The sequence below is a fragment of the Lycorma delicatula genome, chromosome 2, assembly GCF_047948215.1.
Source record: "Lycorma delicatula isolate Av1 chromosome 2, ASM4794821v1, whole genome shotgun sequence".
Taxonomy (NCBI): Eukaryota; Metazoa; Arthropoda; class Insecta; order Hemiptera; family Fulgoridae; genus Lycorma; species Lycorma delicatula.
The window spans coordinates 54,445,406-54,457,327 of NC_134456.1; the positions used below are offsets into that span (position 1 = coordinate 54,445,406).

An 11,922-nucleotide genomic window follows, 5' to 3' on the forward strand; every position below is an offset into this window, starting at 1 on the left:
TTGTAATAAGATAAATCTGTTAGATTATCTATTACTATCAACCATGAAACAGTCTACGGTATTTATATTTGTCTTCAACAATCTCTTTACTTTGCTGGAATACAGAAGCAAAAAGATAAAGAACGTCAAAAATATAACTTGCAGCATCATAACTAACCATAACTTGCCCCGCTCAAATTTTTTCGACCTTAAATTGAACGTAACTCAAGAACAACTCAACCAATCTCCATAAATTTCTCTTGCGCAAAACTTACGATACACTGCTACAACATCAACATATATAAATTTAAATGAAATTGATTGAGTAGTTTTGGAGAATTTTTATTCACAAAACATTATATGTAGGCCTATAAATATATAAGGAAACTCCCATCCCACCAAAAAAAAGATAGAATTAAATTCTTCTTAACTACTGAAATAACTTGTTGCAACACATTCTTCTTTAAAACTACTTGTCTACATTAGAATGGTCATTACTCATGAGTAAAATTTCAATTAAAGTATTCCTTTATCTAATAAAAAAGACAAGTTAGAAATGTTGGTATACAGAATGAAACTGACAATTCTTTTACTGAAATGTTTAAAACTAAATTAATTAGAAGAATCTTATAAAATATATCTTTTACTTTTAAACGTATGGATGACTAGACTTGTTAAAATATCAACTTTCATTTTGAAACCAAAATACATTTTACCAACGTCATCCATTTCCTTAATCCTTGCATTCTTTAATATATTGTCCATATTACCAATGCTTTTCTAGTTGCGATACCTTTTAGTTCTGTACACATCAGTAAATAAAATGTATTGTAAATACATATTATTTTTACAATGAATATTACTATCTGTAACAGAATTTATAAAATAATTTTTCTGTGGTTGGTTACCGTTATCAACTCTGTGGTTAGTTGCTGTTTAGTTTATCAGCTTTTGAAACTCCTGCATAGAATTGTAGTTTGATTAATAGTAAATCATGGACAGAGGTATCACCGTCGTGGTTTTATTATAATGAGCTCTGCTTTTTGGCAGATTTCATATCAAAAATAAAAAATATATAATTTTTTTTATAGAAGTAAAAGCAATCATTTATGTAAATCTAAACAACAGCAACAACAATAATAATATTTAAGTGTGTTAAAATTAAAACTTAATTTTGTCCATCTCACTGACTTTTTATTGATACAAAATTCAATAAAAGAGACTATGTGGTCAATTATTCTAACAATTATCAACAGATTGAAACAAATTGTGAATTGTAACAATTATTGAAATCAAACGTGCCAAATTGAAATAATACGAGTATAATCATAAAGATTGTTGATCGATCCATCATTCACTTATTTTGACTACACTTATTGATCAAATTTCTCTTAATATGGATGAGATTTTAACTTATAATGATTATTATCGACTCGATACATATTATAATTAGCAAAGAAAAAATATTTACTAAAAAATCGTAAAAAATTTTCTGGGGGTGTTGTTTGTATTACAATAGGGGCATATAAAAAAAGTATATTTTTTTCATCTCGTGTGAAAATTAATATTATTCTTTGGAATAAATTTTTTGAAGGTATTTAAAAAGACATTAAAGGAAAGTAAATGATATAAGTATATTTTCTAAATATTAACATTTAAAATATATTTTAGCATATTAAGAAAATAAGTTTCAAGAATGTTAACAAAATTTTGTTGATGACTTTTTGAATAAGATTTCAAATAAAAAAATATTACTCTTTGAATAAATAATTTTTTTTTGTAGTTTAACTAAAAAAAATTTTTTTTTTAAACGTTAATCACGTTTTTGTGAGATTTAATCAAAACTTTTTCAAATTATTATTTAATTTTATTAATCCAACGTGATTTTTGATATTATTTTTTATGAGCTAAATAATGTGCACGAATAGATTTCTCAAATAAAAAATTCTGTATGTATTAAACAATCTATAAATAACATGATTATCTCCAAAGTAATAAACTAAATTAAAAAAACATCTAAATTATTTGTTTACTTATTTCAGGAAGAAAAACAACTATATTTTTTGGCTAATATCTGCTAAAAATTGTAAACCCCTCGTGAAAGAAAGCTGAAAGCTGACGTTTTTTTTACTTACGTTAGTATACCAATGTTAAAAATGTACGAAGTAATTATCCTGTCAGGAGAATTTTTAATAAAGGAATTCTCCCTAAGATCTAATTATTAAGACAAAGTATTTATTGATAGCTTTATCGTGCTAAACATCGCATAACATTTGGGAAATTTTCTTGTATGACGTAAAATAACCATTTAAAAAATAGTGCACATATGCTTAATGTTATTGCAAACACATTTTTTTCCTTTTATGCTACATAAATCAATTTTCAAACAAACGAGATCATATGAAATAGCCGTAAAGCAAATATTGGAGAGCGGATTATGGTGATTTCTGAAGTATATGTCGCTTATAAATTACGATCAAAATTTTAAAAAAATAATACATTTTTTTGGTAATATTTCGAAAATTAATTTACTCATAATTACGTAAAATTCGACAGAAATTAATCTTAAATTTGAAATAAGTTAATGTCAGTGTCATCAAAACTTTTCAGTTCGTTTCCAGCATAGGATTTACTTCTGTATTCCAGCAAACTAATGAAAATGTTAAGAAGACAAAAAAAATTACTGTTGACTTTTTCATGGTTGTTAATAGAATTATTATTATTAGTAATAACTGTAACACTAATGATTAATCTAAAAATTACCATGATTAAATTCTTTATTTAGGAAAATGTTATCAGTAGAAATTTTATCAGTAGTGTATTTCCTTTTAATTAAAACACATTTTACGTCAAGTATACCTTTGATATGAAAACCAAATACTTCCGTTTTAAAAACAAGCTAACTTTTTTCTGCAAAATTATATGTTAAGCAGATAAACATCTCAACGCCAATTAGTAGATTTTCATAACTTTGCTGAACCAGTCTACAAATCTTTATTTTTATACCTACATTACTGGTGTTGCTACATTTCTGGAAAACCTCTTCGCTAAATGATTTATAAAACAGATCGGTTGATGGATTTTACTGTTTAAAGATTCAATGATCGGGGAAAAACAGGTTGCATCTAATACGTTTTCATTAAACTATACTTAAAAGTGTGTTAAGAATGCCTCATAAAGAATACTGTTATGGGATTATCGATTTTCATACACTGACTTTGTAGGCCTTCGGCCTGCTCATCGCAATAGTTCACCCCTAGCAAAACCCCGTCACAGTTTTTCTTATCAGCCAAATCTCTTTGCTAAATTGCTCAGAGAGTATCTAATCATAAGATTTCCTCACGGCGAGCAAAATCATCAAGGCTTTATATTTAGGCTCAGAAGGTCTACATGGTTTCCTCCTAAACCTTATCCTCTTTCCATTTTTTCTTGAACATCTGTCCTGTAACAGTAGATTATGATGAATCATCCTGATTCATAGCGGATTATAATTATTATTAGAACATTTTGTTCTATTCTTTTATTGTAGCAAACATCTACTTTTCTACCTTTGAACTTTTAATTACATTGTTTAATTATTTCTTTATAAAAAATCTGTTCTGGGGAAGAGACCTGCGCATAAAAATTGGTAAAAAAAAAAAAAAAAATCACTGAGAACTAGTTTAGAAACAGGTATGAAACAAAGTAGTAAATATTAATTTTGTCATTACTAATTGCGCCACCGATAATTCCATTCATTTGATTGTAAGCGCTCAACGATTTTGTAATAAATAAGAATTTAAGAGTTATTTTTTATGATCATTGTCATTTATGACAAAGTCATATAGTCGTATTATGAGTGCCATCAGGAAAACCACTTTAAACTTTGTGTTTAATATCAGTCGACAAATTTTATTATTTAAAAATTGAATAATCGGAAAACACACAGAATGCCACAAATTCAATTTGCATACTTTCTTTTTTCTAAGTTGCATATCTTTTTAAAAAAAAATTAATTTCCATTTTTAATTCAAATTTCATAAGACACGTTTACTCATTCTGAACTGAAATAATACAATTATTTTTCATCAAAAAATTTATAGAATTAAATAATACTTTACTTATTATGTGTTACTATTAAATACCAGGAGTGATACACAGTAATAAATACGTATATTATAAGTAAAGGAGTATATTTCTCAATAGGTTTTATACAATTGTTAAAATATACGGTATAGGTATGTGTACATTATAGTTGTCAAATACATTCATTACCAAAATTGTAATATGTTGAATTTTACTGAAAGTAGTAATAAATAAATTAACTAATTGTCCTTATTCATTCATTTATTTACTTCATCTTTAATAATTATTGCATACATGTTAATTTATATTAAATCATTTTGAAGCTTTTGTAATTCGTGTGAAAAAATTATTTTTGGCATGTAATTTATTAATTTATTTAAATAAATACGTATAAATAAAATAAATAAATTTGGATGACAAATAAAATAATCAGTAAAGATGGCTTTTACAAACATCTTCAAAGATTTCCAGGTTGATATACTGCTGTAAAAAAAAATAATAATATGAATATAAAAAAATGAATATATAAAAAATGAATTTATAAAAAATTAATTCATATTATGTGAATGTAAGATTAATTTACTGGTAATAAAACAGACAGCCGTTACAGATACCTGATTTCCGGTTCATCTGTGAATGAGCTTTGTTAGTTACTTTTAAAAGATTGTTTAATAATTTTAATTTGTAGTATTGTTTCTATTACTACCAGTTAAATCAATACTACATAATTAATTTAAAAAATAATATTTTAACGAATAGTTAAAAAAAAATTTAATTCTATAAAAATACAAAAATACTAAAAAAATTGTAATAAAAATTACATAAAGAAAAAAATGTTAAATAACACCAATGACTTAAAACATCAGTTAAATAAGTTACCTTTGTTTCAATTATTACTATGATTCTGAAAATTATTTCATTATTTATTAAACTAAACTAATTTAATTTAATTAAACTAGAGCGGTTGTCTTTGAATCTCTTAATCTGTTCATTGTATGATAAGTGTCATAACTGTAACTTATGAAAGAGATTTGAAATAAAACATAAGTCATAAGTGAAAATGACGCAGTCATCCTTACAATAAAAAAGCATTCATGCCAAGTTTAATAGGAAAATAAATGAAAGAAGTAATTCTTTATTACTATTAAACAAAATATTATATATATTGCTTCAATTCAGTAAGATACTTAAATTACCATATTAATGTATACTGTTAATTTGTACTGTTATCTATGTATACTGTTATATATACTGTTGCTGTGTACTAACATAGCAAGTTAGTAACAGTGCTACGTTGCATATTTTCGTTTTTTGAAGGATGTATAAATTACTTTATATTGCCGAAAAAAGATCCTTAAACAGAAGTCCTTAAGACTTTGAAAATATCTAGTCGGTGATCGAATTGAGCTTTTGACAGATAGCACTGAAATTAAAATTTGTATTACAATTTTTATTATTTTTTTCCTTTTGCATCATCTGCCTTTGCAGTGTTCATAGAATTATACTCTATTAAATTACTGAACGAAATGGACACAACAAATTCTGTTTCCTGAATTCTTTTTTATTTTAAAATAGAAACTACTTAAGAGAAGAATAATTAAAATTTAAGATTAAAAATAGTTTCATATAGAACAAAAAAGACAAAATAATTTTCCTATTCAAAATGAAAATTAAAACTTAAATAGCCTCAGTAATCTTTAATCTTTTCTCAGTAAAACTTTAATAGAAAATAATTAGAATTTCTTTTACATAATAAATAATGTCTTACATTTTCTCTAAATGGTGATCAGACTTCTTATAAATTCAACTTTCACTTAGAAAGTAAAATCCATTTTACCAACGTCACCCATTTTATTAACCTCTGCATCGTTTAATACACCATCCATAACACTGATTCTTTCATAGTTGCGAGATCTTTTACTTCTGTAGACATCTGCAAATAAAATATGTTTGAACTTTTTTCAGTATTTAAGATGATTAGTTGCAGAATGATCTTGTATTACCGACCTCAGCATACAAACTTTTAAAAAACAAACAGAACTAAAGTTCATTTGGTAATGAATATTTAATCAATACCACACTATTAAAAAAAAGTCTTGATTTGTGTTTGTATTACGTTGAGCAGTGGTAACAATAATAGTAATAGTAATTGAAATCAAACGTATCAAATTGAAAGAATGGGATTTTTTACCTATCATTTAGTCACATATTTTAACTGCACTTTCTGATCAAAGATATTTAACCTTGATTCAGATGTAGGGTAGAGATTAATAAAAATATTTTCATTGAGCCCTGATCATACTTGATTAAAAATTATTTTGTCTTACTTTTTTGTCATTCACTTTCTCTCGATTCATAATACGAATGAATTAATGGGGAAAAAATCTATTATCTCTGAACTCCTGATAGGTAAAGTAAATATTTCCTTTTTAAAAATAATTAATACGTAGCTTATTTGTATTCTGAGAATGTAGTAATACTTATATTGAAGTTATCAACAAAAAAACCGCTGTTTATTTTTTAGGCATCAAATTAAATCCATAAACTCATATTTCCCCCGAAATAGTGACAAATATTAAATATCGTGAAAATAAAGTAATATAATTTCAACACCAAATTACTTTTCAAGAAATTAATTAATCTACCGCAGGGAAATCTCTAGTTCAATTATAATGACGAAAAAGTGTTAGTTTTTCTACAAAAATTGTTTAAAAATTTCCTTCAAATAATGTCCTAATAGCATCCGACGGCGGTAATTTTTATAAAATAGTGTGAAGTACCATAGGAATTCTCGGTAACATCAAATACGGATTTGTTTACTTTTGCAACGTCTGATTAATGCTTAAAATTAATTCCAACTCTGATGAATTTGGTAATTGTTACCCTTTATGAAGTACTTGTTTTCGTACGAATATTAAATTAATAATAATAAATTAAATATTTTGTCAATTAAGAATCACCAGTTAAAAGATAATAACCAGAAGCAAGTCGCTAGCAATTCCTGTTTTTAAACTCTTTCAACTGTCTCAGTATTTGAGCATAAAAAGTGTTCTTTTGTGAATGCTCTTAAAGAAAGGTGATGATCAGTTATTTATGGAGGCATGTTTATAATGAGCCATTTCTACTTTATAATATCGGGTTTTTTGATACCATTAGTTTACGCATTAAAACAACTTTGTTTGTGGTCACTTCTAAAAAATGATATGAGCAAATCAATCATTTATTTAATCATAAATCAGAGAAAATTTTTGAGAAATCTGAGGTAATAAGAGAATATGAGGTGCATTCAATACTGAATGCAATAAATAATTATTGTATTCAATTATTGTATTCTGTATATTATTATACAAAAAAACCTGTTAAATTAAAATGTTTTCTTAAAACAAGTCGTTAGCGCCTCCTCTGGCATTTATGACAACTTGACCGTGAAGCAGCGACGTTACCTCAAAAATCTTTAAAATAGGGGTTTCGGTACCAGGAAAGATTTTGATATGTGAATTGTGTTTAAGAATTCAGAACAAAATTTATTCTTATGCGCAAAACAGTTTTTCGAATAGCATTCATGTTTTTTTTTTTAATTGGAGCGCATCAAAGTCCTTTATACTCTAAAAATATACTCTAGCATAGACTGGTATGTAGAAAATAATGTCTTATGTTGAAATATAAAAGAAAATTCATATAGTAGGAAAATGCCCGATTAAAGTTTAAGCTTCGCAGAATGTGTTTTGATTTCATTTTTTGCACAGAGTTGAAGATGGAATTGTCCATTCGATTAACAACATTACGAAAACTGAATGAGTATATACAAAACCTAATTATTAATTATATTATATTATATTACTAGAAATAATAGTTTCTGTACAAAGTGTTATTTTTTCTGTAGAAAGTACAAAAAAGAAACAAAAAATAATCCTATCACGATAAAAAAAGGCGTCGTATTGAAACGATGAAATAATTTTAATATTATTATGAAAATACTGCAACAAAATAAAGTTTCCAAAAACGTTTATTATTTAAGAATTGTCTTAAATATATCAAATTCCCTCAAAATTACACTCTTAAATTCAGATAATTGAAATTTAAAGTATAATTTTACGGTCTGAAGATGTAGTGTGTTTCATTAGCCACCGGTATCATGGATTTAATTTAGTATTTACGCGAAAACAAGTACTTCCTTAAGGGTAAAAATTATCAAGTACGTCACAGATGGAACTCTACAAATACTTGAAGAGAATTATTCCCGTCGGATGCTATTTAGCCATTATTTGAAGTAAATTTTTAAACAAGAAAAATTTACATTGTTTTATTTTTACAACCGAAACAAGGGGTTTTCTCTCGCTAGTTAAATTAATTTCCTGAAAAGTAGTTTTTTTGATAAAATTATATTATTTTATTTTCTGCATATTCAATGTGTGAATTTCGTGGGGGTAATGTGATCATTTATGGAATTAATTTAAGCCTTGAAAACTAAATCTTTAAATCTTTTTTATAACTGTAATATGAATATTATTTAATTTAAGGAAGGAAATATTTGGTTAACTTTCCACAGATACGCGATACTAGACCGGGGAATGGGTTTTAATTGGAAGGAAATTGGTTTATCTGCTGATAAAATGTACGTATAAAAGAAGATGATAATTTTAGCAATTTATATATTTATCGCTATTTATTCTTGTAATAAGATAGATCTGGTAGATCATCTAGTACTATTAAAAATGAAACAGTCTACAGTATTTCTTTTTGTCTTTCTGACAGTCTCTTTACTTTGCTGGAATACAGAAGCAAATCCTGAGCTCGAAAACGAACTGAGAAGTTTCGAAGAGCCTAACGGTAAGTTATTTAAAATTTATGTTATAAATTGTTACAATTTATTACATAATTTAATGTAAATTAATATTTTGTATTATTTTCTCAAAAATGTTATTCATTATAAAATAAAGTTTATAATTTAGAGGAGGCGTATATTTTATCATTATTACAATCTAAGTATGTTTACGCAGTTTTCTTCGCATTTTTATAAAAGCATAGACAAACTTCATAACTCACCATCCAATACTTGTTTGTGGCTTCTTATTGAAATCTATTTGGTCTAAAATTTCTGGTCTAAATGATTAAGTAAAAGAATAAATGTATTTGCGATAGTGTTAAACAGATGATATCGTTTTTTATGTAGAATATGTTATGTCAGAAAACGAAATGTTTACATTTGCAAATCCACTCACAGTCCGTAAATTAATATCTGTTATTATACGATGTTTAGCACGAAAAACTATTCATAAATTTACAGATGTATAGGAAAAAATTACCCCGACTATCCAGTCTTAGACAGAATCTAATACATATTATCTAAATCAAAAGTTGGCCTTTAAGGAGAATTCCTTCATACATTGTTATTCTTGGTAGTCTTGCGTACGTGAAAAAAACATTCAACTTATTCCATGGAGGAATTTACAAATATTTATTACGATAAACTAAAAAAATAATTTTTTCAGTACCTAAACAAGCAGAGCAATATTCAAATGATTTTGAATATTTTTCTTTTTTTATTGTTTATCTACCTTTTAATACTTTCAGAAAATTAGTTTTGAAAATTTTACTCGTTCACATTCAAACCATAAAATTCAAAATCACTTCTAGGTTTGAATAAACAATAAAGTAAATAATAAGAAAGAACTTGCCTATAAAAAACCCATTTCACTGGTGATTTACTGTAAAGATAAACACATACAGAAACGTTTTGCTGAAAGAGATTTAATATTTTATTTGAAATTTTATATTTAAGATGAAGAAACATTTTTTAAATTAATTTTTTTGTTATTTTAATTACTTGCTATAGTCATGCTAAGTATGTAATTAAACAAAACCAATCATTATTTCGGAAAAGAAAAAAATTAAAATGTTACTACTGTATGTCTTTGATGTAATTTAATTTTTTCCCCACTATTTCTTCTATATTACGAATGGAGAGGAAGTGAAAAAATCATATTTTAGCCAATTAGGACTGGAGCGCATTAATATAAACATATACATGATAATATTTTATTTCAGTTCTACCTAAAGCAAAGCTCACCGTAATATAAACACAACTGCAGAATTTTATTAATAATGTAGTATTAAATAATATTGATAACCAAATGACATGTAGTTCAAGTGATTAAAAAGGTTGTATACTGAAAATCAATAAGACAAGCTCATTCCCCAATTAATTATTAGAAATCACTGAAAAAAATATTTATTTACAATACATTTTATTTACAGATGTCTACAGAAGTAAAAGGTACCGCGACTTCCACGATATCGGTAATGTTGAAGATGTATTAAACGATGCACAGGTTAATGAAATGGGTAATATTGGTGGAATGGATTTTACCTTTTAAATTAAATTTGAGGTTTACTTTTAAGAAATCTGATCACCATTTAGCGGAAAGGTAAGATGTTATTTATTATATAAAAGAAATTCTTCTAGTTATTTTGTATTAAAAATTTTATTGAAAGATTTAAGTTTTTATTTTTATTCTAAACATGAAAATTACTTTATCTTTTTTGTTTTGTTTGAAATAATTTTGAACTTTACATTTGATACTTCATCTAATAAGTAATGTCTACTCTAGAACAGGAACGAAATCAGAAAGCAAAATTTGTTGTGTCCATTTAGTTCAGTAATTTAGTAGAATATACTTATATCAACACTTCAAAGACAGATTATGTAAAAGGAAACAATATTAAAAATGTTAATTTCAATGGTACTTTTCAAAAGTTACAATTAGCAACTAAATTTAAAAAATAAATAATGAATACACACTCTTTGATGATTTGGAAATCTTATACCGCTGACCGCCTTCCGGTTTCATAAATTACCTCTTATTTAATCCTATATTCATAACACAACAATATTTTAATAACTTTTTTAATTTTTTACAGCATAATATCTACACTGATAAATAATGAAGATGATCGTAAAGCCAACATGAGAATTATTATATTTGTCAACCATCAAAATAATTTCTGTACTCGTATTTTTTTAAGTAAATAAAAATTATTTAATGAAAATATGCCTAAAACAATTCCTTTCATACAAATTACAAAAGTTTCAAAATGTATTTAACATGTATGTATTTATTTATTAGAAATTAGATAAATAAATGAATGAATAAGGAAAATTATTGTAATTATTTATTACTACTTACAGCATATAATTCAAGTTACAAGTATGGTAAAGATTTGTTTGATAAACATAATGTACTCCTAACATCTTATATACACTAATGTACGTAATTCGTTAAGAATACTGCTTTATTTATTAACATATTGATTATTTTGTTATATCTGTATTTGATAGTAACACATTATAAGTAAAATATTAAATAATTTTGTTAAAAATTTATGATAACATTTTTGAGACGAAATAGGTGCCATCTAATTTTTCAAGAGAGTATTATTTCATGGTACCACAAAAAATATTTTTAACGAACAGATCGACAATAACTAGTTTTCTGATAATTAAAATATAACTTAAGGTAGTAAAAGTATTTTCCATTCTATAAGCCAAAGTATTTGTCATATTCACCGATGTAAAAACTTAAAACTTCTGATTTCGAAATAAAGGTTCGTAAAAAAATTAGAGATAAAACATTAATTTATTTATTGCAAAAGGTGGAAGATGAATCACTTTTATGTAAAACAAACCTGTCTGGCAATTCAAAACCACAAATAAGCAAACTGACTCGTCAACGAGTCATTTCAGCAATACGTACTCAAAATTTTATTTTAAATCAAGTAATTGAAGTATAAAATATAGTTTCAATTATTGAATACATAACGTGAACCACTAAAATACGGGTTTAATATTTTATAATTATTATTTTTTTAATCGAACGA

At 25.6% G+C, this 11,922-nt stretch overlaps 1 long non-coding RNA gene across 1 annotated transcript; it reads left to right on the plus strand.

Moving 5' to 3' along the window:
* The first annotated feature begins 8,710 nt into the window (after positions 1-8,710).
* LOC142320171 (uncharacterized) lies at positions 8,711-11,204 on the plus strand. Its single transcript, XR_012755307.1, has 3 exons — positions 8,711-8,874; positions 10,303-10,472; positions 10,966-11,204. It is a non-coding gene; the product is annotated as an uncharacterized LOC142320171 (long non-coding RNA).
* Positions 11,205-11,922: the final 718 nt, after the last annotated feature.